Source organism: Lygodium microphyllum, chromosome 30 (assembly GCF_053477565.2).
Source record: "Lygodium microphyllum isolate KBCC chromosome 30, Lygodium_microphyllum_v1.1.10, whole genome shotgun sequence".
Taxonomy (NCBI): Eukaryota; Viridiplantae; Streptophyta; class Polypodiopsida; order Schizaeales; family Lygodiaceae; genus Lygodium; species Lygodium microphyllum.
In genome coordinates, this window is record NC_141164.1 from 117223851 (window position 1) to 117243061 (window position 19211).

General features: G+C 43.3%; 1 protein-coding gene and 1 pseudogene across 4 annotated transcripts in view; both read right to left on the reverse strand.

Moving 5' to 3' along the window:
• Positions 1–19211, reverse strand: part of ISI1 (binding protein) — a 111257-nt gene that overhangs the window by 33107 nt on the left and 58939 nt on the right. The window lies entirely within an intron of this gene.
• Positions 12036–13036, reverse strand: LOC148010267 (uncharacterized; annotated as a pseudogene).

Below are 19211 nucleotides of genomic sequence, written 5' to 3' on the forward strand. Positions count from 1 at the left end.
TACCCACATCCAGTGGGCTGGTTGGGAGGCCGGCCCGGCTCGTACCATCAAGACATGGCGGGAGGTGTACAGGATGAGCATCAGGTTGTCAGAGGGGAGTGGAGTTGAGGAGAAGGGAGATGGACGTAGCAATACCTCTAGAGTGGCTTGCTCCCCCAATACGAGAGCCAATAGAGCCTAGGGAGGTATGGGCACCTAGGTTCTCACCAGTAGGCATCCGCCTACAGGTGGAAGCAAGAGTGGGCGGCACCCCACGCGGGACTTTCTTCGCAGTGCATGAGGGGGGACGTCTGGCCCTTGACAGAGAGCAACAAGATGAGGGGATAGCTGTCCTCTTGTGGAGAAGGATTCGGGTGGTGGGCCTTCAAGGAAAGACATGGCGATTGGATCCCTATCTCTTCTGGGAAAAGCTTAGGGAGTGGAGCCTTTGGATCTGGGAGGGAAGACCACTTGATGAGCTAGAGTGGGATCCAGGAGAGTGGCTATGGCCGGCCACGGTAGTTGCCAAAAAGCCACCCAGGTTCTTTGAGTACACTGCCAGGATTAGCAGACACGTACTGATGCAGGAGAATATGGAGTGGGCGCCGTCACGTAGCAGGCACTGGGCGGAGCACAACATCACAGAGCCTTTCCGACGGTCCTTCTGGTGCCGCCTATGGGATAGTTGGAGGCTGAGGAGGGTGTCGTATTTCTTTTGGCTGGTGGCACATGGAGGCTTAGCGGTGGGAAGTTGACTTGCCCAGATACAAAAGGAGGGAGGTTGTAAGTGCTGCACACAACAGCCTCTGGAAACCCCAAAGCACTACCTTTGGTCATGTGAGGAGGCGCAACTCATGTGGAGAGGAGCTTGCTGCATCCTTCGCCGTATAGCACCCACCCTTGGATGTATCTCATGGGGAGCCTTTTGTTGGCTGGCAGGCAGCCAAGGCCGTCAACTTCTGTATGAGGCCGAGATGCAAGACACAATATTCATTATCGAGGCAGGGTCGTGTGCAATGGTTGGTTTGGAGGCTCTACCCATCCGACAGGTACTGGAGCCCACAGCAGACCGCTCAGAGGTATGGGAGATCATAGGGAGCCTCACTAGATGGCATATCTGGAAGGCGCGGTGTCAAGAGGCTTTCGGCGGAGAGAGACTGTCAGTACACGAGACCTTAGCAGAGCTCTAGACCTCCATCCACTTCATCCGCGGCTGATGGGATCAGATGTAGGGCGAGTCCAAGGCTCGTCAAGAGCTTCGTGGTCATTTCATGCGCACTTCAGGCTGCCAGGACCTGTTTTTCGTGACGCAAGCAGGCAGCCCCAGTTGGAGATACACCCCCCCCCCCCCCCCCCCCCTCCCATGGCTTCTTGCCCCCATTCCCCCCAGACCACCTTGAGAGGCTTGTATACATTATGTATTTGTGACTTTGCATCAGCTCTAGCTTGTCTGTTGAGCATGAACATTCCGTTGTAATCAGTTTTTTTGAGTAATATAATCAGCCACATTTTACTTGCAAAAAAAAAAAAGGCCACTAGGCAGCCGACGCGCACCCTTTGTCCAATGCTCTGGCTGCTTTGGGGTGGGACGCCTTGGGGTAACAGATAAACCAAGAAAGGGCTTGGCTGGTCTCTATTCACATGGCATCGTTGTTGGGCCTGAGAGGGGATGTTTAGCTAAAAATGCATTAGCTTTACTTAAACAGCCCCAAAACATGCTTAATTAATGAAGAAACCTTGTTTATTTAAAAGAAACGTGATCCTAGAGAGTTTATGTGTCCCATAAGCACAAACCCACTTGGGAGGGCCCAAACTTTCTATAAATACATATGTTGCCCTCCATTCATCCCTCAATCTTGTTTTTGCAGATTTCAGGTGTTTCAGCTTCCTGCCCACACCCCGTTCGCAGAGGACATCTCAACTGAAGCTACCCATTGTTGTCTCCATGAGTTGGTGCCTAATGTCCAGCCCTCTTCACAGTTTGGAGCTGATTCCAGCCAAGGGACTACTATTCCTATACAAACCTGCTACCATACAACCTACACGTCATCACAGCCCTGCATTTGCTTCCTACAGGCTGTCGCCCAGCTGCTACAAGTGTCGACTGGCGATTTTCTCTCTCCTCCAGTAGTTGCCAGCTCCTACGGGCTGCCGCCAGGCTGTTCTGCCAGTGTTTGGCAAATTTCTCTCTCCTGCAAGCTGTCCTGCCTATGTTTTTAGTTTTTCTCTCTCGTGCAATCTGTGTTTTTAGTATTTCTCTCTCCTGTAGGCTATCCTGCCTACGTTTTTAGTCTTTCTCTCTCCTACAGTAAACCAAAGAATTTAATGAATAACATGAATTCTTTGCATTTTTAGTATTTCTCTCTCTTGCAAGCTGTCTTGCCTGCGTTTTTAGTCTTTCTCTAACCTGCTACCTACGTTTTTAATCTTTCTCTCTCCTCACTGCTATTTGCATCAGATCCAGCTTCTCACTGCTGCGTTTACTGGTGTTTGACATTCGAAGGCTGCCTTGCTGCGATTTGGGATCCGTTCAAAGTACGACACACTCTCCAGCTCATTACCCCTGCCCTGATCCTTGAGATACAAGAGTTCAAGGTACAGTATTCATTCACTGCATAGTGTGTTTGCTACATGAGTATCGTATATTCAGTAGTCCTATCACTTCAATCATTCACTCTGTTCATTGTCTCTAAGTTACCCTAACCCTAACTGGGTTCTTTTATTAGTCTGTGCTTTGTCGTACGGTTATTGTTTATGTTTCTGTGTCAGGGTATTTCTTTACAATAGAGACTAGCATTAATTAATTAATTAATGTCAATCTAAGGGTCAACGGAGATTGGGGACCACTCCAAATTGCAAATGGCCTAGCCAATTTAATTATGGATGCGCACATTTAATTTTAGGCAAGGTCAAAAGGGCTAAATTTAATTTTTAAGATTATTTAATTTTAAAATTTAATTAAATGACTGGACAAAGCTGAAAAATGGATTTAGAAGGTTGCCACTTGACCAAAATGCCCATGCAAACTGAAAAAACGCTTTTGGGGGCTTAGTCTCAACCATTCAGTTAGTTCACAGCTTGGGGAGGGAGGGGAGAGAGTGAGAGAGAGTGAGAGCTGCTAATCCATTTTTTGATCAGAGAACAACAATTTGCTTCTACAGAAAATGGCCATTTGGGGGCCTCAGCAGTTAGGGGATAGCAAGGAGTCACCTTCCAAGGGCTGGCAACAGCATTGTTGATCAGGTGACAACATTTTGGAGGTGTCTAGTAGTAGGTGATTGCATGAGTAGGCAGTAGGTAAAATTTCGGGTTTTCTCACAAAGAAAATCAGCTTTCTCTCTCATCTTGGCTTTCTCTCACCTTCACCAGCCCATTCTCACGAGATCTCAACATTTCTCAACCATTTTGAGTAGATCTCAGCCAAATTTGGTGGGCAACAAAGAGATCTCTATTGTAAACCGTAAACTTCTGTAGAAATTAGGATTTAGCAGCCACCTCAGAATCTGTGCCAACAAGAGAAGGCATCGTACACTGAAATCAGCACCTGAAATTTGTGGAATTGACAAGGATTTCGGATACCATGCCATCCATTGAAAATTGGGGCAACATTTGGCCAGTTGATGATTCCATTTGTGCAATTCCTAGGTGAAAATCAAGGGACAATTGACCCAAATTGCTTGTTGATTGTATGTACAGGAAGGGGCTTTTGGATCAGCAAAGGAGATTATGGAATCTCAACTTGCATTCAATACATTAGCAATTAAAGTTAAAGAATTGCCGAAAGGGACGCCAACTTTGGGGCCAACCGGGTGTCTATTGTCCAAAATTATTAAAATAAATTGTGCATTTCAATTTATGTTTATTTACTAATTGCTGTAATTAAGTGCTTAATCAAGGAATCACCACCCTCTCTAAGAAGGAAGACTGGTTGCATGATTCCATTGCCAAGATACCACCCAATCCCTTGATTTGGTGGACCCAAGGCACCTGATTGCAAGCCAAAGCTTTGTGCTAGTGCTGATTTTTGTTCTTAGCTGAGAAATTAAAGCAATATGTCTTCATACAGTGAGATGCAATTAAGCAATAATGATGCCTGCCAGTATGAACATTCACATGGGAATGAAGAAAATCAATGTCTAATCTTGGACAACGGTCATACCATGGACAGCAATCCAAAATGTTGTTGTTGGACAAGATGCAGGACCTTCAAAGGCATAATGAGACTGATGACCAGTAAAGTGAAAAGGAATTCGATGACCAATTTAAGAATTGGATGAGGACAGCAGCAAATCTCTTTGCTGAATTGGCAAAGGATTCTCAGTTTACCCGATTCTTGAATGCTCCGAAGAAGGACGCAAAAGGCAAGAAGAAAAAGACATTATCTCCGGGACAACAAGATGCACCAAAGATAATGTCAAAGCCTTCATTTGAAGCTCCCAAAGATGCTAATGAAACAAAACAATTGGTACCTACAGGGCAAGGAATGCAAATGCAAGGTCATCATAGAAGTGCCAATCCAATGGATTTTAGACAACGGAGCATGCATGCTATGATGGACAACCAAGATACTTTGGTGCAAGCACGATTTTTCATGCTATGGTAAGAGAGGGACTGCATACAAGAATGTATGGCATAAATCCCTATGGTACATACACGAATGTATGGCATAAATCTCTATGGTATGTAGTAGCCAATGCATGGTGTGCAAGGCCCAATGTATTTGGGTATGGCTAAAAATGTGCAAAACCCTATGTATAGCAACATTGGTTTGATGCCTGGGACACAAAGTAGCATGATTGGTGATGCATATGCACCCCCGAATGCTTATGGGGCTCAAGAAATGAGTTTTGGTCATGCAAATGCTCCATTTAGTGTTGGTTTTGATGTAAATTCAGCAAATGCACCCTTTTTACAATAGCCAATGTATGACAACTTGACACCCAAAGGGGCAACAAAGGACTATGATGAGGGTGGAAAAAGCAATGAAGTTTGAGTCCTTCAATGGTACACAAGATAGGCTGAAAGCTTTAACTTTCATTTAGCAGTTTGATGCAATCTATTCAAGGAGGAATTTCATTGAGTCCTCAAAGATTCAAAAGGTAGCCACTTTCTTGGAAGGGAATGCATGGCAGTGGCGGTCCACTCTTTTAATGCAAGGTAGAGTACCATCAACATGGGTATGATTCAAACAAATGTTTGCATCGATTTGGTTGACAAATACCTTTGAGATGGACATTATGACAACTTGGAATAAGCTGGATCTTGAGGAATGCAAGAATTTAGAGCAATATAATAAGAAATTTTGGGATACATTGCTGCCTATTACTTCTTATCGCCCCATACCCCTTCATGAGCAAGCGGAAAAATACATCTTTGGGTTGCCCAAAGGAATTAGGGATTTTCGCATTAAACCCACTATGTCTGGCATGTCTCAACTTATAGAGACTCCTACTACAGCCAATGCTTTCCTACATGGAAGGATTCAAGCTTCCTAGCGAGTGGGGAGAAGCCGAATAAAAAGTTATTTAAGGCTGAGAAAAGGGGCAGATTTGAAAATCAGGCTAAATAGAGACCAAAACAACAAAGAAAGGGCTCAAAAACATTGGCACAACTTTGGGAATTAATGCCTACAAATAAATGTTTTATTTGTGAATAGGAGGGTCACATACCAAGGGAGCGTCCCAATAAGCAGCAAGATGGAAAATCAGAAATTAGAGTGATTCTAAAGAAAAGATGTCCAAAATATCAATAGGATTGGTGCCCGATGTTGTTAGTGATCAACCCAATGATGATGATATCGACATACATTGATTTTCTTTGATAATGATGCATGTGTCAACTTCATCTATGTTAACATGGCAACCCATCTAGGCATTATAGAGGATGAGATAGGACCCATGGGGGAAGTTGAAATGGTATGTAAAGGCCATGCAAAGCCTATTACACCACTCATTTGAAAGCTTCAGTTGCATATACAAAGATATGTGGACAGCAAAGAGTTCTTCATTGCTCCACTTGAGAGTTGTGATGTATTGCTTGATATGCCATGGTATCACTGTATGCATATAGTGATTGATTCTCATGCAAAAAAGTTCACTATTCAACATAAGGGAAAGGCATTCACACTTGATGTAAAGTCGAAAAGGTGAATCTGTCCCTATTGTATCTACAGTTGCCATTTCTAAAGTAATGAAAAATCATCTTTTAGCGTACTTGGTTTATACGAAGGATAAAGATGATAGTAAGAATATTGGAAACATGTCTAAGTTAGAGAAGGATCGCATGTCATTTCTAAAAATGTATGTTGATTGCTTCCAGGACAGCTACCGCCTGAAAAGCCAGAAGATCGTGGTATAGATCTTATCCCTAGAAAAGTACAGCCCAAGAAGAGGAGATTATGAGTTAGGTGAATGAGCTGTTAGAAAAAGGGCTGATTCAGCCCAGCTCATCCCCCTTTTATTCTCCAATGCTTTTGGTGTAGAAAAGGATGGTTCATGGCGTATGTGCATTGATTATCGTGCTCTAAACAAGATCACAATAAAGAATCACTTTCTGATTTCTCAAATCAATGATGTTATGGATAGATTACAAGGGACAATCATATTCAGCCATATAGATTTGAAAAGTGGGTATCATCAGATACACATTAGACCGAAGGATGTGTCTAAGACAATTTCCAAAACATCTTTTGGACTATATGAGTTCCTTGTCATGCCTTTTGGGCTTACGAAGATTCCTACCACTTTCAATCAAATAATGGATTGTATTTTCAAGCAACACAGAGGATTTGTGGACATCTTCTTTGATGACAGGATTGTCTATTCAAAGAATGAGGCTGAGCATAGAAGACACTTGGACATTGTGTTCAATGAGCTATGTGAGCATAGACTGGTTATTAATGACAAGAAAAGTGAATTCTTTTTACATGAACTCCACTTTTTCAGGCATACTGTATTGGTCGATGATATTTACAAGGACCCTGCAAAGGTTGAGGCAATACGATCATGGCCACCTTTGAGAAATGTGCATGAGATCCACAGCTTCTTGGGTTTATATTCTTACTACAGGAAGTATGTACGCGGATTTGCTAAAATTGCATCTCCATTGCATGCTTTGCAAAAGAAGGATGTGCCATTTAGATAGACAGCAGTTTAGCATTTGAAAGATTCAAGGAAAAGATGACTTTAGATCCAGTGCTTTTGTTGCCCGATCTAAGGAAGTCATTCATAGTTTAGTGTGATGCATGTGGTAATAGCATTGGGATTGTTCTTATACAGGATGGCCGAGTTGTGACTTATGAGAGCCGAATTCTCTATGGTGCAAAAAAGAATTTGTAGAATTCGCCACGGTGCAAAAAAGAATTTGCAGGTCCATGAGAAAGAGCTCTTGGCTGTAATTCATGCACGGTCTACGTGGAAACATTATTTATTGAAGACTGATTTTACAGTGTAGACAAACCATCAGACTTTGAGGTGCTTTCTAACACAGACAGTTGTCAGAGAAGCATATGAGATGGACAATTTGTCTCTCTCTGTTTCATTTTCAGATTGTATATACTGATGGTAAAAAGAATGTTGTGGCTAATGCACTGTCGCGTAAGCCATAAATTTCAATCGTCAACATGGTTTATCACATTGAGTTGGATAACATGAAAAAGTAATATGTTGCTGATTTGGACTTTACTAATGTTTATAATCAATTGTGCAATGGCCAAAGGTATGAGAACTTTGTGTTAAGAGATGGATTTTTAATGATGCATGGATGACTGTGTGTCACAAAGCAGTTAAGGCCCAAAGGTATCACCGAAAGTCATGCTCCTCCGTATGCACAATACAGAGGTATTGATGCCACGATTAAGGCAATGGAGCATTTCTTTTATTGGCCAACTTTCAGGCATGATGTAGAACAATTGTCAAGATATGCATCATATGTCATAAGGTAAAGCATGATAGGCAAAAGATGCCAGGATTATTACAACCCTTGCCTATTCCAGATAGGCCTTGGCAGAGCATTGCAATGGACTTTATTTTTTAGCTTCATAGAATACCTATAGGGAATGATGGGATATGAACTATCATTTGTAGGTTTAGCAAACAAGCCCATTTCATTCTAGTGAGGAAGAAAATAAAGGCTAATCATATGGCACAATTGTTTTTGTAGCACATCTTTAAGTATCATGGTATGCCAAAGTCAATCATTAGTGAATGAGACCCTCGGATGACTAGTTTATTTTGAAAGGGGCTATTTGAGAATATGGGTACCACGCTGAAATTCTCATTAACCTTCCATCCCCAAATGGTCAATCTAAGAAAGCAAATTCCACAGGGTTAGATCTTTTGAGGCACTAACTTTCAGACCACAAGACACAATGGGAGAAGTATTTGCCTTTGGTTGAGTTTGCTTACAACAATACACTGCATAATTCCACTGGCAAAGCTCCATTTGAGGTAGTTGAGGATGGCAAGAAGATACCATCTACCTTGCAAACTAAGGATAAGATCTTTGGGGCTGACCATTATCTGGAAAATAAACTTGGATGCAGCCTATGCAAAGATAAAGTATGCACTTTAGAGATCACAAAAAAAAAAAAAAAGAGGGCAACTGAACGTCATAGACGTGCTTTGCACTTTGCAGAGGGTGATTATGTATTGCTACATTTTGAAAAGACAAGGCTGAAAAAGATGAAACGAAGAGAAAGACTACATCCGAAGTTGCGTATAAGATACTAGGCCCTTCTAGTTGTTGGACACCAATGCGGCATATTGGCTGAAATTACCTCAACATTGGCAGATACACAATGTCTTTCATGTCGGTTTGTTAAGGCCTTTTCATGGTGACGTGCCTGTTGGGAATAAAGGCCCACGTGCCTTTTAAATGTGCTCGGGTGTGAACACAACCTTAGCACTTGTACTTTCATATATATATATCTATCTAAAAACCTAAAGTGGTACACCCGTCATTGTACCCAAAAATCGTGTTTACTCTCTTGACTACTCTGCATTCTCTCACTCTCACTCTCTGTGCTACTAGCAAGGACTGAGTGTCTCGATCTCCGTGCTCCGCGTCACTACAAACTGGTATCAAGGCTTCAGCTAAGGTGTTCGTGCTCCTCGGAGTCCGTGCGAGACATCTCTAGTGTTTCGCTCGCGCGAAATCATCAGGTCGCCACTGATCTCAGACACGTGTGTGTGCTCCACTATCAATCGACAGTCCAGAAACCCCAACAAGTCGTTTTTTAACCAGGCGACAACAGGCGTTGACCTGGCAGGCAGGTGACAACAGGCGTGAACCAGGCAACTTCTGCAAAACAGTGCTGCGTGATGGGGCTGGAGGCAACGACCTGCGTGACGGGGCTGCACGAAGGACACTGCCGATAGGAGACGGCAGCCAAGCGTCAGATAGCGACCAATGGGCGACTTCAACGGGACGTGCAACAAACAGGACCAGTGGGGCGAGGACAGTCCTGACGGGTCAATGGACCCGTCTTTCAAACAATTTATTTTCTTAAAAAAAACTTTTTTCAAACTCCTCCCTCTAACCAAGGTTCGCGCACGCAAGCACAAAATATCAGATTTGTGCAATCTTGGCCCAAAAATTTGGGGCTTCTCCAGACTCAGTACTGTTCATGCAAAATTGAGGCATCTGCGTCAAAAATTACAGACATTGTGCGCATTTGAATTGGGGATTTCGCTAAAATTATTGAAATTTTTCTCATCTAAGTGAAATTTTTCAACATTGGACCCATAAAATTTGGGGCTTTTATCGTATTGGTGAAATTCTATTCAGCTGAGTCAAATTGGCTGACATTGGTACACATTTAGACCCGAAAAATTTGGGGCTTTTGCAAAATTTTATGAAATTTTATTAATTTTGCCCAGTCTATCCTTTTGGGAATATGTATTAATGCAATTGGGCAATGGTCCAAGGTTGTCAGATACAAAAGGTACGATATGGTATGGTACGATAACATACGGTACTAATTGGTACCTCATGATTTTATAAGGTACGATATGATATTAGTACTAAAAAAAAAACAAAAACTTGGTTATTTTGGATTACAGATAATAGAACACATGTTTAGAGCTAAAATAGCAATGTCATTTGAGTTAATAGGATACATGAGGATAACAAGGGAAAACCTCATGCACAACATACGCAATGCACTACTAGAAGACAGATGGGAGTGTATATGTAATACATCAAAGAACAAAGCAAAGTTTAGGTTGGATGGACAAACAAGCTCTTCACTCTTTTGTGTGTGTGTGTGTGTGTGTGTGTCTGTGTGTGTGTGTGTGTGTGTGTGTGTGTGGGAGAGAGAGAGCGAGAGAGAGAGAGACTTGACAGTTTGGAGAGAGAGAAATGAAATGAAATGATATATTAACGTCTACAAAAGGCCAAAATGACCTATGAGACCATGAGTTACAATCATGTGTATGATGGTACAACTGTTTGGGCAAAATATGTAGCACAAAGCAAAATAAGAAAGGAAACTAACTATGGCTATGTGTAAAACATAGAGCTCTATCTAGTAACAATGAGCTCCAAATGATACAATGTCACGAGGACGTGAAAATTTGATGCTTTGCTTCCATTTAATTGACATTTGATTAAAGGATTAATCAAATGTGCAATTAAAAGATGCACATGTATTGCACATGTGAGGTGCAAGCTACTTTTTCACAGTTGAAGGCCGAAGGACCCTATGAAAAAGATGGGTGTCAAAGGCAAAAGTTGTAGCAAGTTACACTTGTTAGATTCTAGGTGAATTTTGGTGTCAGTTTGCCCCTAGGACCTTTAATTGGCCAATAAATGTCAGTGGTGACACTAGGGACTAGGCATCAATTAATGGATTAATGCTTGTCCAAGGGTCAATTAATGCATGGGACCACTTTGGGTTGCAAATGGCCTAGCCAATTAATTTTTGGATAGGCAAGGTCAATTTTTTGGCATGGATTAAGGGCTGAATTAATTTTCAGAATTAATTAATTATGAAAATTGATTAAATCACTCGAAATTGCTGAAAATGGATTAAGAAAGCTGCCACTTGGCAAAACTTTTCCATGCAAGTGGGGAAAGGCTAAATAGGGCTGAAGGGAGAGGGAAATCTCGTTTTTTCATTTTGGAGCTGTTGGAAAGAGGTGTTGGACTGTTGCTGCCAGCTTTTGGGGCCATTTCCCAGCCATTGGAGACCATTTTGGTGATGGAGATTGCATATTCTTGACCTTGGGAAGCTGGCAATTGCTGTTGATGCACTTTCTCCTGGAGATCACAGTCTCTGATGCTCCTATTGTTGTTGGAGCATCCGTTTGGGGCTGCTACAACAGGACAGCAGCAAATTTTGATCAATTCTTCGTGACAAATCTCAAAATTCTCTCTCTCTACAACATTCTCTCATCTCCTTCAACCTATGCTCAGCCATTCTCAGCAATTCTTAGCCATTCGGACAAGATCTCAGCTATTTTTGGTAAGCTAATATGTAATTTCTGCAGTAAACCCTAATTTACAGCAGAAAGTATGGTTTAGTAGCCACCTTGGGATCTGTGCCAGAGATTGAAGGCTCAAGGGACTGAAATCAGCAGCTGATAATTGAAGATTATCAAGGGATTTCAGGAGCCAGCCCATTCCAAATTGATTTGGGGCAACATTTGGCTAGCCAAGGGTCAAATTGGAGACGAAGTCCTGGGTGAATCAAGGGGCAAATGACCCAAAAGGCTTGCTGGTCATTTATGACAGCAAGAGCAACTGGTTAGCAGGAGGAGATTGAAGAATCTCAAGTTGTACTCCTTCCAATTGAATGAAAGCTAAAGAAATACCACAAGGGGCGCCAATTTTGGGGTCAATAGGGTGTCTATTGTCCAAGAATGTTATGGTAAAGTGTGTATTTCATTTTATGTGCATTTATTTATTGCTGTAATTAACTCTTAAATCAAGTTATCACCACCCATTCCAAGAAGGAAGGCTGGTTTCATACAATCTCATGTGGGTATGAAGGGCCTAGCTCTGGCCGGAGCAATAATCCCCTATATCCGCCTATGAAGGTGTCATTGGTGTCTGTGTCAAGGCCTAGGACATCTAGATCGACTAAGCTGAACGGCTCGATCAATCAGTACTCCTTGTCTGTGTGTGGACTGTGGTGGTGAGAGAGGCTCTCGTGTGGACTGTGGTTGTAACTGTATTGAAGACTTCTGAGTCTCCTTTGCAAAGAAGTCTGTGAGCTGCCTCTGTGGAGGGTCTCGGTGTCCTGGAGCAACTGTAGTCCTAAGGCGCATGTCACTAAGCCGTCGTATCTCAAGAAGAAAGAGGCCAAGGCATCGTCAATCGGTAAAATTCATGATTTTGGATAGTGGTCCAAATCCGTCTCTAAAGAGACAGTGGAAACGACCACGGACCTCATAATACGCTGGGCAACGGCAAATATAATGCTCCTCTGTCTCTGGCTCTAATTGGCATATCTAGCATATGCGCTCCTCTGATGGGATGGATCTATATCTGCAAGTCTCAATCTCTAGCTGATGTGAGGAGGTGCGCAATCGGCCAATAGTACATTTGATCCCATGGGAAAGGTGGGTGTCCATGTATCTCGGGCGAATTATAAATCCATCATCTGCAGTATGAAGGAAATGCTTGCGGTAGAAAGCCATCTTTGTCCCTAGCTCCTGCGCTGGCATCAACCATGTCCGCTTGATATCGAACTGGGTAAGATCAATCCTAATGATCTTGTGAATCTCTAACTTGCTCAAATCAAGAGAAGGTGCATCGAGTACTGGAAGGAGGGTAACTTGTCCATTCTAAAGCCATGCAACTCAAACCAGGCCGACATCGATGCATACCAACATGAAGTATCACCCTCTCTGGCAAGCTGCCAGGAGGACTCAAGGGCCAACCATGCATATCTATGTTTGGGTAGGTCCCATAGGCTATGTACGTATGCGACCGATCAGGTGAGGGCCTCTACCACAATCGGTGTAGCTGCTAGCTTGGCTTTGATGATCTCATGTGGCATTGAGGCCTTACATCTGATCATCCTGGATATCATCGACACTAGGGGTTTCTCCATCGACCTCCATCCATCATAAGTGCGCCATAATCTGCTACAGTGGTCAATACTGGGCCCCTATATCTGTACTCCATAAAGTAGTGTCGATGTGACCAGTGTATCGAAGAGAGAGAGAGAGAGGAGGGGGGGAGGGATGCTCTTGGAATTGCATACTCGTCTTGGAAGTTGGGAGAGAGAGAGAGAGAGAGAGAGAGAGAGAGAGTGTGTGTGTGTGTGTGTGTATGTGTGTGTGTGTGTGTGTGTGTGTGTGTATGTGAGAAAGAAGAAAGAAAGAAAGTTATATTAACGTCTACGAAAGGCCAAGGTGGCCTATGAGACCAAAACGTTACATACAAAACTGGGAAACTTTCCAAGTCCCAGTAAAGCTACCATCTAATGTTATGATAAACTAATTGAGTAGGTACAAGGTGGTATATAGGCTGGGTACAATTCATAGTGTTCCACGTATAGTGTGGAATTGCTCATGGAGCTTGGTCATCCTAAAATGTCCCGCATGGGCCTATCTAACATCAAGAGGCTGAATCGGCGAGGTAGGGCCCTCTGGTGGCGGCATAGTATCTCTTGTATCCTTGACATGTGCCTCCTGCGGGGGCAGGGGCCGGTTGGGCGTGGGCGCCGGGCTTTGCTTCTTGCCGTGGCTATGGCTAGGTGGTCCCTCGTGGCTGAGAGGTCGGTGGGGCTGGTGGGGGCTCAAGGGTGGGGATGGTAGTTGGCTCTCGATAGAATTCTGTGAGTAGGCATTGAGCGGCTCCCTATCTCTACTCCGAGGTCCAATGGAGGTGGTATCTGTGGCGCCGTATTTCCAGCACGAAGAGCCCAAGGCATCTCTTGTCCTTGAAATCCACCACTCTGGAAAGTGGCCCAAATCCTTCTCTGAACAGGCAGTGGAAGTATTCCTGGATCTCGAAGTACGCTGAGCACCTACATATGTAGTGTTCTTCTATCTCCAACTTGAGCTGGCAGATTTGGCAGATCCGATCTTCTAGAGGGAGGGGGTGGGCCCCATATCTACCTGTCTCAACCCATAGCTGGTGTGAAGATGTACGGATCTGTCCGATGGCGCTTCTGATTCCATGGGACAAGTGTGTGTCTATGTAGCTTGGGCGGGTAATGAAGCATCCGGAGATATATGCAGGAAGTGATCCTGGAACAAAGCCTTCTTTGTCCCTAGGTCTTCTGTAGGAATCACCCATGTCTTGGCCGTGTGTAGCTGAATGATGTCCATTCTGATGATACAGTTCACCTCCTCCCAGCTGAGCTCCAGGTGGGGGCAATCTAGGTTGTATTGTAGTGGGGGGAGGTGGTCCATGTGTAGGCCATGTAGCCGTAGCCAGGTCTCTGTTCGGGCATACCAGCATTTAGTGTCGCCTTGCAGTGCTAGCTGTTTGGACAACTCCAACGCGAGTCTGGGGTACCGATGCCAGGGCAAGTCCCATAGTCGATGCAAGAAGCCCACTATTTGGAAGAGGGCCTCAGCTACAATGGGCGGTGCCGCCATCTCTACTCTGATGATCTCGTGTGGCACAAAGGGCTTGGTCCGAATCATCCGTGAGATCATAAGTACTAGGGGTCTCTCCATCTGCTCCCATCCCTCATAGGTGGCCTCCTCTTGAGGCAGTGGCTGGTCTTGTATGGCCCTCCTCGTGTGGTAGAGACTGGATCCCCATATGGGAGCCCCGTACAAGAGTGCCGGTGTGATTAGAGTGTCAAATAGCCAAAGCTTTATAAGGGGCTCCTGGAATTGTATGCGGGTGCATTGGTTTTCCATGGATCCGAGGGTTGCATAGCCTTGCATCAATCTATCTGCTGCTGCCTTTCTCAAAGTGAATCTTGGTCCTGAAAATGTAATCCCCAGATAGACACATCTTCGGACCACTTCTACGGTTTCCCCGCCGTACGTGAAGGGGGTTACTGACCGTCAAATCCATTAGGTTGAAGTGTTGAACACCATGACCTTGGTCTTCCCCAGGTTCATGCTGAGGTCTTTATCCTGGTAGAAGGCCTGTAGTACCTTCAATTGGCATTGTAGCCCTTCAGGCGTGCTGGAGATGAGAACTATGTCATCCGCATATAGTAAGATGAGAGAGACTTGGAATTATGATAATAAACATAAGGCTTAGGAGTTGGAAGATATTGTATGGTCAGCATGTTTTTTGGTAAGAAATGGTATGGATACGTACCGTACCATACGGTACGAGCCATACTACGAAACGAACTAGTCCATATGTAGTACGAATGCAACTATGGATTGGTTAGTGAAATTTGGGGGTTTTGCTGAAATTGCTCTATTTTGGCAAAACTGGCCTATTCTATGCATGTTAGAGACAGTTCAGATGTATGGTTAATGTTTTGAGCACAAATATTTTAGGGCTTTTGACCGTGCGTGTCAAATTTTATGCCCGTGGTTACATGTACAATAGAAATTGTAGCTAAAATTTGGAACTTCTCATGTAATGTGATGTATTTGCCCTTGGAACAGCTGTAATCAGTTGTGGAATGCTGTAGCACATGGTTTGGTGCTTCTGAGAATTTACTTACAGATCTGAAATTCCTGCTTCTACGTAGTCATTTATTGTTGGTTGGTACTTGTTTGTACCTTGGTCACTTGTGTGACAATTTGAACCTGCATTTGCTGAATTTGTTCGTCACATTTGGGCTGAAAATCATGGCTGGCAACAGTGACAGCAGTAATCTCAAGCACATAAAGAAGCTTGAAGGAGCACCTAACTTTGCAGTTTGGCAAAAACAATGCTACAATATCCTATTGCAAAAGAAGCAAGCAAAGCCCATTTAAAAAAAAGGGGCAAAACCCACAGATATGAAACAGTGTGATTGAAATGAGTTAAATGAGCTTGCATGCTCAGCCATCGAGCTATCGATTTCTAATGCCTTGCTGTTTAACATTGAAGGTTTGGATTTTGCATATGCTATTTGGACTCGACTGGAAGAATTGTATGCACAAAAGAGTGCTACGAGTAAAGTGTATTGGCTGAAAAAGCTGATGGATTTGCGTATGAAAGAGGGTACAGCAATGTCTACTTACTTGAGTGAGATTAACTCCATTTTCAGCCAGCTAGTTGCCTTGAAGTTCTTGATTGATGAAAAATTTAAGGCTACATTCTTGCTTTGCACTCTTCTAGAGAGTTGGGATACATTCAAGACTGCTATGAGCAATTCTAATGCGATTCTTTTGTATGTTGATGTAGAGAGTGCTCTACTCATGGAAGAAATGAATCGGCAAAACAATGGATCCAATAGGTCTTCCAGTGCTTTGCATACTAGGGGTAGATCACAGCAGAAAGGCAAATCTGATAACAAGGGACGCAGTAAATCACGTGGCAAAGATGTTGAATGCCATCATTGTGGCAAGAAGAGTCACTTTAAACGTAACTGCTACAAATGGAAGAAAGAAGGGCAAGAAGACAGATGATAGCAAGGAAAAAAAGAAAGAGAGTCAACCTAAGAAAAGCAGTGTCAAAATTGAAGAGGTGAATATAGACACTCATGACAATGACAGTGGGAATGACATACTCTTTGTCTCTTCACACTTTGGTGCATATGCTTTACTTGTAGATACAGATGATGGCATGCATACCTGGATTCTCAATTCAGGTGCTTCCTTTCATGTCACCCTTATCGTGAGGCGTTCTTTGCCTATACAGGGGATTGACATGGTATTGTCCATCTTGGGACAACTATGCATGTGACATTGCAGGTATTGGCAGTGTGCAATTACAGTTTCAGCATGGTTCTGTCTTCACACTTCAGCATGTACGGCATATACCTCAGCTCAAGAAGAGCTTGATAAGCACAGGGCAGTTAGATGACGATGGATTTCATACCACCTTTGGTGATGGGAAATGGAAGATCTGTGAGGGATCTAGAGTGATTGCTAGAGGTTGTAAAAGTGATACCTTATATCCTCTCCATATATCTAGTATGAGTGATCATGTTGTTGCCGTGACGGAGTAGCCAAGTGTTTCTTTGTGGCATGGCCGGGTGGAACACATGAGTCAAACTGGAATGAAAGTGCTCTCTCGTTTTCGTTACTTGCCTTGTCTTCGTTATGCTGATTTTAAGCATTGTGATCATTGTATTTATGGTAAACATGCACAGACGTTTCATAAAAAGTCTCTTTCACTGAAATCTTCTCCTCTAGAGTTTAGTACATTCCGATGTATGTCAGATGCCAAGATTATCTTTAGGGGGAAAGAAATATTTTGTGACCTTTGTCGATGATGCTACACGGAAGGTATGGGTTTACCCTATTCGTAGCAAGATTGAAATGCTTGACAGGTTTAAAAAATTATTGGCATTGGTTGAAAATCAGACTAATAAGACACTCAAGTATCTTCGCTCTGACAATGGTGGGGAATATGTGTCCAAGGCCTTTCAAGCATTTTGTGATAGCAAAGGGATAAAGAGCGAGCTCACTACCCCTCATAATCCACCCCAAAATGGTATTGAAGAGCGTATGAATCGGACCATACAGGATAAGGTCCGTACGATGCTATCTCATGCTGCATTACCCCATGGTTTTTGGACAGAGGCTGTTATGACAATCGTACACTTGATTAATCGGTCACCAAACAGGTCTTTGGGGGGAGGGGGTTGGGGAGGGAGTTCCTCAAGAAGCGTGGTCGGGCAAGCCACCTTCATATGCTCACCTAAAAGTGTTTGGCTGAAGGCTTTTGTGCACATCCGTAAAGAAAAACGCAGCAAACTTGAGCCAAAGTCCTGTCAAAGCATTTTCCTAGAATATGGCAATGAGGGTGAAATGGGGTATAGATTATGGGATCCCGAGAAAAGGAAAGTAGTACGCAGCAATGATGTTATCTTTGGGGAAGATCGCATGAATAAACAGCCCGAAAGGACTGAGGAGGTCCGTAGGGTTGTATTCCGGGAAGAAATACCTTTTGGACAGCAAAATGTGCCCGTTGTACAACAGCAAATACCTGTTGTAAATGAACCTATAAATGCAGAAAATAATGCTAGAAATAATCAGCCAGCTATTGCCCATGATAATGAGCCACTACATGTGCTAGAACAGCCACGACAGCAAGCAGTTAATGCTGATTTGCAAGCTGAAATGCCAGGACAGCAAACTGAAAATGCTCAATAGCCAGTAAACAATGATCATTGGGTTAGGAGATCTAGGGCCACTAGACAACCTGATAGATTCATTCCTGGTGCAAACAATGTGGTTGATTATGTCATGTTGACAGACTGTGGTGAACCGTCTTGCTTCAAGGAAGTAATGGACAGACAGGACAGCAAGAAATTGTATAAAGCCATGTTGTCAGAAATGGAATCTCTTGAAAAAAATGGTACTTGGGACTTGGTGCAATTGCCTTAAGGGCAGAAAACACTTCCATGCAAATGGGTTTACAAGATGAAGGTCGCTTCTAGTTCCTCACCAAAGTACAAAGCAAGATTGGTTGCAGAAGGGTACAAGCAGAAACATGGAATTGACTTTGATGAGATCTTCTCTCCTATAGTCAAGAAGACTACCTTGAGAACCATTTTCGGCTTGGTTGCAGCTAAAGATATGGAGCTCATACAGATGGATATAAAGACTGCATTCTTACATGGTGATCTACATGAAAACATATATACGCAATAACCCGCAGGGTTTGTTGAAAAAGGGAAAGAGAAAATGGTATGTAAACTCAAAGGGAGTTTGTATGGCCTGAAACAAGCACCAAGAGCATGGTATCATAAGTTTGATACATTCATGCAATCTCAAGGTTTTCATAGAAGTCAAGTGGATCACTGCTTGTACACCAAAAAGGCAGCAGATGACATGCTGATTGCTGGCAGGGATACTCATGCCTTGGACTTACTGAAGCAAAGTCTTCATGGCAGCTTTGACATGAAGGATCTTGGTGATACAAATAACATTCTTGGCATGCAAATACTCCGAGATAGGTCAAAAGGATTACTCTATCTATCTTAACAGGAGTATATCTCGAAGGTTTTGCAATGTTTCAATATGGAGGGGGGAAAAACAATTGGGATTCCATTGCTTCCATATGTGAAACTCAGTACAGAGGACAGCCCTACATCTGATGATGAGAAGGCTAAAATGGCCAAGATACCATATGCTTCAGCTGTTAGCAGTTTGATGTATGCTATGGTTGCTACACGTCCTAACATTGCCTTTGCAATGGGAGTG